Raw genomic sequence first — 11,451 nt, 5'->3', positions numbered from 1 at the left:
CTCCATAAATAAGATTCTTTGGGACACAGGGGTATTCTTGTAGACAGGCTCAGGTCATCAGTAGCCCTGTCTTTCCCCAGAGACTTTTAACTCAGATTAAATTTTAGCTTTCTTATAGCGCTCTAAGAAAGCTAGTCCTCATCAGGAGCTTACCCTCCTCCTCTATACTTCCTTCTCTATCCTTTAATGAGTTAAACACCCAAACATTCAGACACTAAATGTTAGCTGCTATCTCCCCAAACCCAGGTCCTATTTGGAATATACTTAGAGTTCAACACAGGTAAGTGGTACAGTCTATATAACATCTTTCCTCCAGATGTTATATCCACTGTAATATCAACAAACAGAGCAAGCCCATGATGTACCCTGCAGCAGCCCACATTTCATCCAGAGTGAGGCTTTTGTACTCTTCTCTCACTTCTCTCTAGTAGGCTTCATTGAGGCCTGCTGCATCTGGGGCCTGCTGGGTTCACTCACCAAGGTAGGCCTGCTTATCACAGAAGGATTACCTTACTTTTCTATCTGTCCTAGGGAATAATCAGGAATCAACACCTTCTCCACTCTTACTAGTAAGCTTATTTACCTGTGTTAACTTCTCCAAAGCTGGAACTATGTTATCTTCATCCTTGAGTTCTTACTTGAAGTGAGAATAAATTCTTTTACTAATATTTACTAAAGATTTTTATTCAGATTAGCTTTTGTTTAAATACATTTACATTTGAGACTGCACATATCCTCTCTTAGGCCCACTCTGAGGTTTGATAATCTCCGTCCCCTCTCTGCTTGGCCCTTAAAATCAGTTCCTCTAAAAATTGAATTTTTTGTTTACTACAATACTGGGTTATTTTCTCATTTTTTTTAAGTCTTACTAAAAATTTGAATGTTAATGTTAAGAATACATGTAGCAGTCTCATTTAAGGACAAATACTTGGAGAAATGAAAACTTCCACTTAAAAAAGGTTGTAAGGCCCGGCCAATGTGGCTCAGTGGTTGAGCATCGACCTATGAACCAGGAGGTCACAGTTTGATTCTCTGTTCAAGGCACATGCCTGGGTTGTGGGCTCAATCCCCAGTGGGAGACGTGTAGGAGGCAGCCAATCAATGATTTTTTCTCATCATTGATGTTTTTATCTCTCTCTCCCTCTCCCTTCCTGTCTAATATTAAAAAACAAACAAAAAAATTTTAAGAATAATTTTAAGGGCTTTCTAAAATTTTAAAATATTAACAAATAATTATAACATCTTGTTTTATATAAGTTTTGTTAAGCTAGAATCACAAGAACGACCTGGAAGAAATTTGATTTTTCAAAAAATTATGGTTGCACATCTACATTGTCTTTGGGTATGTAGAAGCCCTGCTGAGGTAAATTGTATGTTTGCTATTTTTTTCCTTTTCAAGTGCACTTTCAAGTTCTTTTATTCTTAGATTTTGAACTTCACATTGTTCTTTTGAGTAAAATGCACAGGGAGACAACAAATGTCCAGTTTATTCAAATAGTATCTGTATGATTTAATCATCTAGGTTTTGCTTTGCTTCCTGTTAAAAAAAATAAATTAGATAATATATTTAAATGCCAAATGACAATTTTATTTACTATTAGGAGATTTAATTGTATATGAGCCCATATGTACGCACAAATGAAAAGAGCATAGTTATATGTTTAGTACATTATGACACCTTATTAGTTTATTAAAGGTAGATAAATACATATGTAAATCATTATTGGGACTGATAAGAACAATAGCTGTAATTTGAAATGTCATTTTTTGGTGAGCCTTATTTTATTTTATTTTTTGTTAATCCTCACCCAAGGATTTTTTTTTCCCATTGATTTTTAAAGAGAGTGGAAGGGAGAGAGGAAGGGGGAGAAAGACAGAAAGACAGAAGAGAGAAATATCAATGTGAGAGAGACACATCTATTGGTTACCTTCCTCATGAATTTGCCACCAGGTACGTGCCCTGGGAATTGCCTTTGGTTTGTGGTTGATGCTCTAACCATTGAACACACTTGCCAGGGCAAGCCTTACATTATTTTTATGCTTTCTAGTTCATGTATTTTTTTCCATTGGAGTTATACAGAGTAGCGATTAAAAAAAAAACAACACAAAAAGAGTAGCTATAAACTTTTAATCTCTTACCAAGCTTGGGTTAAGAAACAGGGTATTCCTAGGTATGAGAACAATACACTACAAATAATAGCAGGACATTCTTAACTTGCTCCAGTATCCTAAAATATTCCAATGTGGGAAGAATACTTTATAAATTAGAGTCCTCGTACAAATATTACCAATGATGCTATAGAAATTGCAGTTAGAGGTAAAATAGGTTAGAGTAGATGATTTCACATCAGGTGGGCCTAAAGGAATCTTCACTAGGTTCAAAGACATGTTCTCTGAAATATCTGTGCTCTTAACCATGGTAAGTATGGACTTCCTGCAAACTGGAATGATTGAAGATAATGGGAAAAGTCAAGCATATACTCAGTTTTTAGGGAGGAACCAATGGATCACATTCTCTTTAGTCTTCATCTTTCAAATGGCCTGCGGGAATCTGGCTGAATCCAGCAGTTTGACATCCCCTAAGGGATGTAGTAGTGTGTGAAGTGGCAGGCGGCTGGGGAGGAGCCCATGCCCCAGCTGGGCGCAGCTCCAGCTCATCCCAGCCTGCTGTGCCTGCCACCGCCCCCTCCCCCCACAACGTAGTGCTGCCACAGAGGTGAGAGAGGCTTGCGCTGCAGCTGCGCTCACCAGCCATGAGCCTGGCATTTGGAGCTCGTTGGTCAGCTGAGCAGTGTTCCCACTGCGGGAGCGCACTGACCACCAGGGGGCAGCTCCTGAATTGAGCGCCTGCCCCCTGGTGGTCAGTGCGCGTCATAGCAACCAATCAAACGGTCGTCTGGTCATTCAGTCGATGGGTCACTTAAGGTTTTATATATATAGACTAGCGTTCCTGTTGCAGGAAAAATCCTGCAGTAGGGTTTCCTGCTGCACTCTACCCCACCCCGCCTCCGCTCCTCCCTTGTCCCCCGGCCCGCCTTCTCCGCCAGCCCGCCCCGCTCTCCTTCCTTCTCCCCCAGCCCTGCCTCCGCTCCCCCCCCCCCCCGCTTGCTTGCTTCTCTGCAGCTTTGCTCCCTTCAGCATCTCTTGGCTTCTTTCTATGCTGTCTTGATATGCAAATTAGCCGCCATCTTTGTTGGGGTAATTTGCATACTCGTCCTGATTGGCTGGTGGGCGTGGCTTGGCTGGTGGGCGTGGCTTGGGCGTAGCAAAGGTGCGGTCAATTTGCATATTTGTCTATTATTAGGTAGGATGGTGTTAATATTTGAAAAACAATAACAATCAAGAAAACACTCCAAAACAAAAAATATATATAATTTACAAATCTACAGAGGGTGGCCAAGTATTCATTGTACAACATGGATTCATGAAAAGCAATCTTACTAAATAAACTTCTTTTCTTAAAACAAAAAATGGCAAAAAGAAGTGTAATAGTAGATTTAGTTAGGTATACCATATTGCTGACCCTATGTAAAATTGTAATTTAGAGAAAATTCAGTTGTTTGCTCTAGGCTTGTTTAGTATACTCAGGTTACTTATACAATTATACTTGCTATGTGTGTACAATGTCAAGTTCTGACTTATTCACTTAACCCTTTGCACTTGCTTGCTTTTTTCTCGATTCCTGCTACCGATGCTAACCGTGTTGAGTCACACTCGACATCCGAGTGCAAAAGGTTAATATTATATCACAAACTGCACACTACTCTTACTTTTCTGTGACCAAGTTACTGAGGAATTGGAATTTGGTGGGGGTATAAACATAAAATGTCAAAATTTTTCTCTAGTCACATCTCCTACTGTACTGTTGACTACTCTCTCCTCCTGGGCAGATTTCCGTTTTCTTGTTGTGTTTTTTTCTTTTTTCAACTTACTCAAAGTCTAGTCTGGCCTACTTTAAAAGTTTGGTGTTCTAAAACTTCCTTCATTGCTGGATAGACTTGTAGCCACAGGGATCTGAAATGAGGAAGGGAGTATAGTCATGTTTTCACTCATTCTCCCTCTTGAAGCTCCTAAAGATTGGGCCAGCTGGGTTACAGGCTTGATCCCCAGTAGGGGGCATAAAGGAGGTAGCCAATAGATGTTCCACTCTCACAAGGATGTTTCTCATTCCCCTTCTCCCTTCTCTCTCTGAAAATCAATTTAAAAAATATAAATTTTTAAAAAAGATTGGGCCAGGGAGAGTGTTTCATTCTAGGATATTTTTTCCTCTTTTTCAAGGCTCACTCTTCTGGTGTTTTGGGCTAGAAGTAGGAATAGAAGAGAAATGAATGTTGATATTTAACTACTCTGTTTTGTCATCTCTGCTTCTTCAGCTGACATTGACTGACGGATGCTCTTATTGCCTCTCACATAGCATGCATTCTTAATTTCTTAGCTGAAAGGGTCCTCTGCATTGTACTAATTCCCTGACAGGGAAATTATGGATCCTTGCTACTGTTGTCTCCTTTGTCAGTAGACCTCCCTTCTGGGTAGGACATTGCAAAGCAAGTTCAAGCCCCAATATCTTCCTGTTGTTACTTGACCTATCAAAAATTCACGTATGTGTACTGGGGTTGTTATAAAAATATACTTTTTACTATAAGGATCTGGATCAATAAAGTTTGAAAGCCACCAGTGGAAGAGAAAATAAACAAAGAGATAATTACAATACAGTGTGATAAATCCTATGCACCGAGTTGGGAGGCTACCCCAGATGGGGTAAGGGGATTAAGGATGAGATTCTTTTTAAAAAAAATATATTTTATTGATTTTTACAGAGAGGAAAGAAGAGGGATAGAGAGTTAGAAACATTGATGAGAAACATTGATCAGCTGCCTCCTGCACAACCCCACTGGGGATTGAGCCTGCAACCAAGGTACATGCCCTTGACCAGAATCAAACCCAGGACCCTTCAGTCCGAAGGCCGACACTCTATCCCCTGAGCCAAACCAGCTAGGGCAGGATGAGATTCTTGAGCTGTATCTTAAAGAGTAGGCAAATTGATATAAATGTAGAGTAAAATATTCCCAGCAAAGGAAATAGTGTAAAGGTTCAAATATTCTTGTGACTCAAGGGATAAGTATAGTAGTAGTAAGAGGAAGGGGCCAGATGAGGAAGCTTCCTCTCTTCACCATACTGAGGAGTTTGGATTTTATATTGAAGTCAGTAGAGAGCCATTGAAGGATGAGGAAGTGACAAAATTTTTTTTTAAAAAATATATTTTATTGATTTTTACAGGGAGGAAGGGAGAGGGATAGAGAGCTAGAAACGTCGATGAGGGAGAAACATCGACCAGCTGCCTCCTGCACATCCCCTACTGGGGATGTGGCCGCAACCAAGGTACATGCCCTTAACCGGAATTGAACCTGGGACCTTCCAGTCCTCAGGCCGACGCTCTATCCACTGAGCCAAACCGGTTTCAGCAGAAGTGACAAAATTTAATTCCTATTTCAGATAGAACACTTGACAGCGCTGTGGAGAACGGATTTGAGGCCAGTGATAGGAGGCAGAAAGTGGAGAACTGGAGGCTTGGAGAGCAATTAAGAGGCATAATGAAGGCTATTATAATAAAGAGAAGAGATTTTAAAAAGCACTGAAGGGGACGGGAAACAGAAGTCTGAGTGGCTATTTAGATGTGAGGGGTAAGGAAGAGTCTGTCTGATACCTACCTTTCTGGTTTAAGCAACGAAGACAATGGTATTGGTCATCACTTAGGAAATACTAGTAAGAGGACTAATGGTGGTAGAATGAGCAGCTAGGAATAATTATTGAACATTTCATTAGCACCTACATAGCTAATGTCAGACATTGAGATAAATGTTAGGACTGAGAGTGTGGATGAAGGAGAAAGGATAGGGTAAAAAGACATACTCTAGAAAAAAAACACAGAGAAGGTGATGAATTATGGTTTCTGTAAAACCTGCTGTATGTTGTCCAGCTTGAATGGATGTTTTATCTTTCTAAACCTGTATTGCATAAATTTATCACACAGTTGAGCATATGCATTATTAATTAATGGTTTTGTTTATGTTTTGTCTTTCCAATACATTGTAATACATCTATAGAGAGGGATAATAATGTTCCCTTCATATTACCTGCTTATAGATATCAATATAAGGTAGTACTATGTCTAAGAGATGGATTGGAACTTTATAACCATGTAGAGTTCTATATAATGAAATGCCCTACCATGCCTTCAAGTTTCTCTGTATGTTTAAGGGGAATTTGTCTCATCTGCTACTGAGTTGTTTCTCTGTGATCCATGCCCCTCCTTACCACTCAGTTATGCCTTGGGTTACACTCAGTTGCTGTTGCCACCTAAAATTCTGAGTTTACTGTCTTTGATAAAATGATGTTGCTGCTGCTGCCAGGTGGATCTCAGAGAAGAGGTGACATGAGGAAGGCTACACTTCCCCTTACTGCACTTTAATTTTCTTCCACATCATCAACACAAAACTTATTCATATATAGTGCTTTACTAAAGGGTGGGGGGTGATTAAAGGAAGTATAATTGCTGACTCCTTGTTTTATTCCCCATCCCTATCCTGAACTATCCAGGTAAACCCATCCATTTAGGGTGATGGAAGAGCAGTGAGTAAACAATGACAGTTTCTGAGCTTCTTTCCAAGCAGTGATAGTGAAGGACAATATAGGCAAGATCATGTATATCTATTATTCCATAATTTCTTTTCCCATGCTGGCTTGACCAAAATCAGGGAAGAAGCAGCAGGTAAGCATTATCCAGAAGCTTCCTTAAAAGTGCAAACTACAGCCCAGCTGGTGAGCTCAGTGGTTGAGCGTTGACCTATGAACCAGGTCACGGTTCGATTCTTGGTCAGGGCATATGCCCAGGCTTCATAAATCAATTTTTATTTATTTCAGAGAAGAAGGGAGATGGAGAGAGAGAGATAGAAACATAAATGGCGAGAGAGAATCAATGATTGGCTGCCTCCTGCACACCTCACACTGGGGATCAAGCCTGCAACCCAGGCATGTGTTCTAACAGGAATCAAATTGAACTGTGACCTCCTGGATAAACAAAGTTTATTCTTATCCTTGTGGCATCTTTTGCAGTACAAAGTCCTTATCCTATAGAGGGCACTTCTTATAACTCAACTTAATTTCTGTTCATTTCATTTTTATATAATTTCCCTTTAAAGTATTATCCTATTGTCATTGGGAATGGAATATGCAGAATACAACATTGACTGAGACCTTTCAGGTTCTTGGTCAAGATGTGCAAAATAATGTTATTTGAGGACATGCCGTATTGATTTATTTAGCTTTATAGTAAATCTTGAAGCCAGGTAGTGTAAATTATCCAACTTTATTTTCTTTCAGAAAAGTAAAGAAATTTTTTCCCTTGCTTTGGATTAAATTCAAAGTGTCCTTTCTTATTGACCTCTAAGTAGAAAAGAGGCAAAACCCAAATTCAAGTAAATCATCATGGGTTGGATATTTATGGGCATCTGAGGGACTCAGCAGGGTATTTGTTCTTCTAGTTATATACTTTTGATGGGACTGGGAATATGTGACAAACCACAAAGTTATTTTATCCCATTATTACCTAATGATACTTTTGCCTTTGGCATATGCAAAAGATTTTGGTATCACCCTTTCAACTTTATTCATTTAAAAAAATGAATTGTAGCAGTAGCAGGAGTAAAACATTTTCCATACTCTGGGACTCATGCTACTTATTTTCTTATATTTTCTATAGCTAAACAGTGAGTTTAGTACACATATAACTCAATAAATATTAATTAAAATTTGGCTCCTTCCAAATCATGAAATTAGAATGTTAAAAAAAGCATTAAAGCTCATATAGCTCAATCCTCCATTTGATCATAAGGTTTCCCACTAAACACTTGACTAGTATAGTGATAGGGCACTCACAGCCTCAAACATTTAGAGCAGCTCATTCCATGCATTTCCCCCCAAATCCATTGAAAAGTAAACTAGCCGAAACCGGTTTGGCTCAGAGGATAGAGCGTCAGCCTGCGGACTGAAAGGTCCCAGGTTCGATTCCAGTCAAGGGCATGTACCTTGGTTGCGGGCACATCCCCAGTAGGGGTTGTGCAAGAGGCAGCTGATCAATGTTTCTCTATCATCGATGTTTCTAACTCTCTATCCCTCTCTCTTCCTCTCTGTGAAAAATAAATAAAATATATTTAAAAAAAAAAAGAAAAGTAAACTGGCTGCTATTGCACAAGGAATAATGAAGACCGTGGTCCAAAAATAAGATCACTGTCATCCTCTGTTTGTTTTTTTAATCTTCACCCAAGAATATTTTCCATTGATTTTTAGAGAGAGTGGGAGGGAGGGGGAAAGACACAGAGAGAGAAACATCGATGTGAGAGAGACACATTGATTGGTTGCCTCTCGCATGCACCCTGACCAGGGCCATGGGCCAATGCTCTATTCACGGAGCCAAACCAGCCAGGGCCTCATTTTATAATTTATATGACTTAGAGTCAGATGGTGAGGAAGAGCAGGTTAGGAAAATATAATTGCAGGAGTACAACTATTTCACCAGATTTTTGATACCTCACCCTCTCTCTCCACCAAAATGAGAATTTATTTCAATGACAACAAATGTCATACAGGCAGTATAATACTTTTAACAGCATAGAGAAGCTTTAAAAATGTGTTGTTTTTCTATTATCTAACTATAAGTTGCCTGGGTTAAAATAATACTTTCTGATTTATTAATTTCCAGGTGAGTCTACCACCTAGAACATAATTTGCTCAAACTTGGACACTTAGCCCTTCATATTTTCCCCAGCCTAATGCCTTCCATTTCCTCATACAGACTCTTAGCAAGGGAGGTTTTCAAAGCACAACTTATATCCCTAGCTGGTTTGACTCAGTGGATATAGGGTCAGCCTGCAGACCAAAGGGTCTCAGGTCCTATTCCGGTCAAGGTCCTGTACCTTGGTTGCAGGCTCTCCCCAGCCCGGGTCCTAGTCGGGGCGTGTGCAGGAGGCAAACCATCGATTTGTTTCTCTCACATTGATGTTTCTCTCTTTCCCTCTCTGTTCCACTCTCCCTAAGAATCAATCCTATCTAATAAAGAGGGAATATGCTAATTGACCATCATGCCATAACGGTCAAGATGGCTGCACCCACAGTGGAGGCAGGGATTCTGTAACACAAGATGGCTGCTCTCACAGTGGGGGCTGAGTTCCCATAACGAGCCTTAACGAGCAATCAGCAAGGACCTCAGGCTGCTCCCCTCACCCTGGCACCAGGCCAGAGGACTGGAGGCCGAGCCCCCTGCCATGCGGGGCTTGATAGGGGACCTCAAGGCGTGCCTCCTGCCCTGGCCCGGGCCAGGGGACCTCAGGCCATGCCCCCCGCCCCGGCACTGGACTGGGGACCTGAGGCTGCATCCTCCGCCTGGTGGGGCTTCACGGGGGACCTCAGGCCGCGCCTCCTGCCTTGGCTGGGTCTGGATCTAGCCCAATGCGGGTGGGACTGGCTGGGTCTGGGTCTCGAGAGATTTCCAGGTGTACCTGTGTGGGCAGGGACTTGACTCTGGTTCCTGTGGCACGCTCCAGACTCTGACAGGAGGAAGATTTTCATACACATTTTACTAATTTTCTTTCATCTCTGACACTTCTATTATAGAGAAAGGGCAAATAGCAATATTAAAATATTTCCTCTAATTAATTCCCTTTTAATGTGCACAAATTTTGTGCACTGGGTCACTAGTAGAAAAATATCCTCAGGTGAGGATTAACAAATAAAATAAAAATAAAGGCACAACTTATAAAATTTGTAAGTTTTGCAATATTTTAGTAAAAGTACCATTTTATAATTCTAGGTATAGGTCAAAACCAATATACACTTGAAAGGTACAGATGTTCAAATATGCAGTGTGTGTGTGTGTGTGTGTGTGTGTGTGTACCAAAGTCAGATCATGCTATTTATTTCAAATATTTTGTGAGCTCTGTCTTGATGGGGGCATAATATCTGGCTTCTCATCATAGTGATGACATGTGTATCTTTAACCTAGGAAGAGCTCCATTCCTAGTTTAATTAGTGATAGCCTAAAGCTCTATTAAATGTTGGTACACCACCTTGATTTACTTCTTGCAAGATGACATCCATAGTAGCTGTGCAGGATATAGAAATAGGTATAAAAATGTACTCATGTTTGTAAAATAATCAAAGGAAGCTAGAAGATAAACAGAAATAGTATGTTATTAAGGATGGAAGGAGGTCCAGGAGTTGTGGCAGAACATGCTCATTGGAATTTGCCTCTTGTTTTAATAATTACATTTCAGTTTATTAGGGCTCTAGGCATTAGTATAATTCTAACTTTCACCCACAAAGTGCCTGGCTGGTTTCAAATTAATATAATGTAAGCTGCCTGGAAGCTGGAGACATGTTTCTATGGGTTTGTCTAGTAGGCTCACATTTCAGTTTTGCATCTGGGGGTAATATATTATTTTCATGGGCAACAACTTCATGAACAGATTTAAATCTCCAGTTCAGTGAAGCTATGTATTGAGTCTTTTATGAAACCAATTATAAAAAGTGACTATTTATGACAATATATTTGCAATTAGTCTCTCAGCCTTTAATTTCCACTTTTGCTTTCTAAAATGTCATTCTATATAGATTGTATTATCAAGTTTTCAACTTGTTCCAAGTTTTAAAATTATTTGTTCTTTACAGATATCATTTGAAACTTAAAGAGTTATAAAATACTATATATTGGTATGTAACTTGAAAAAAAATAACAGTGTGTTCCGATAGAAAATAATCCATTCACTATAAATACTTTTTTTTTTCTTTTTCCTTTTAGAGAGAGAGGGATGGAGAGAGAGAGAGAGAAACAAACATCATACCCACACTGGGGACTAAGCCCCAACGGGGAATCAGACTGGTGACCACCCCACCCCCACTCCTGCTTCCCCGAGCAAACATGAGTTAATGCTCAATCAACAGAACCCCACTAAACACTTGAGGGCTCACTTAAGTACTTTTATTCAAACTGAGGGATTCTGGGCTATTAGACATCTGTCCCTTGTAAAGTAACAAAATAAACATCTCAAGATTCTTACTAAGAGAAACTTCATAAAATAAGAGAGTATCAGGGTCATAAGATGCTAGCAGAACAAAATGTGAATTTGTACATCCTACGCCCAATTACATTGTTAAAGATCTTTGAACAGACTGGAGAAAGATGTAATGGTGTAGGCAATTAAATAAACTACAGCAGAAAAGCTCATTTTAGGAGTACTAGTAATGTAGCATTCCTTATCAACAATCGCCATTTGTTACCCTTTTCTCATTTCTATTAACTTGGATACTTAACACAATTATGATTAGTGAGACTGGAGAAAAAAGAGATGCCTCCTATGAGGATAAATCTTGGAGTTGTTAGACCTTTTTTTTTAAACA

The sequence above is a fragment of the Eptesicus fuscus genome, chromosome 11 (assembly GCF_027574615.1).
Source record: "Eptesicus fuscus isolate TK198812 chromosome 11, DD_ASM_mEF_20220401, whole genome shotgun sequence".
In the NCBI taxonomy this organism is placed as follows: domain Eukaryota; kingdom Metazoa; phylum Chordata; class Mammalia; order Chiroptera; family Vespertilionidae; genus Eptesicus; species Eptesicus fuscus.
This window is presented reverse-complemented; position numbering follows the sequence as displayed.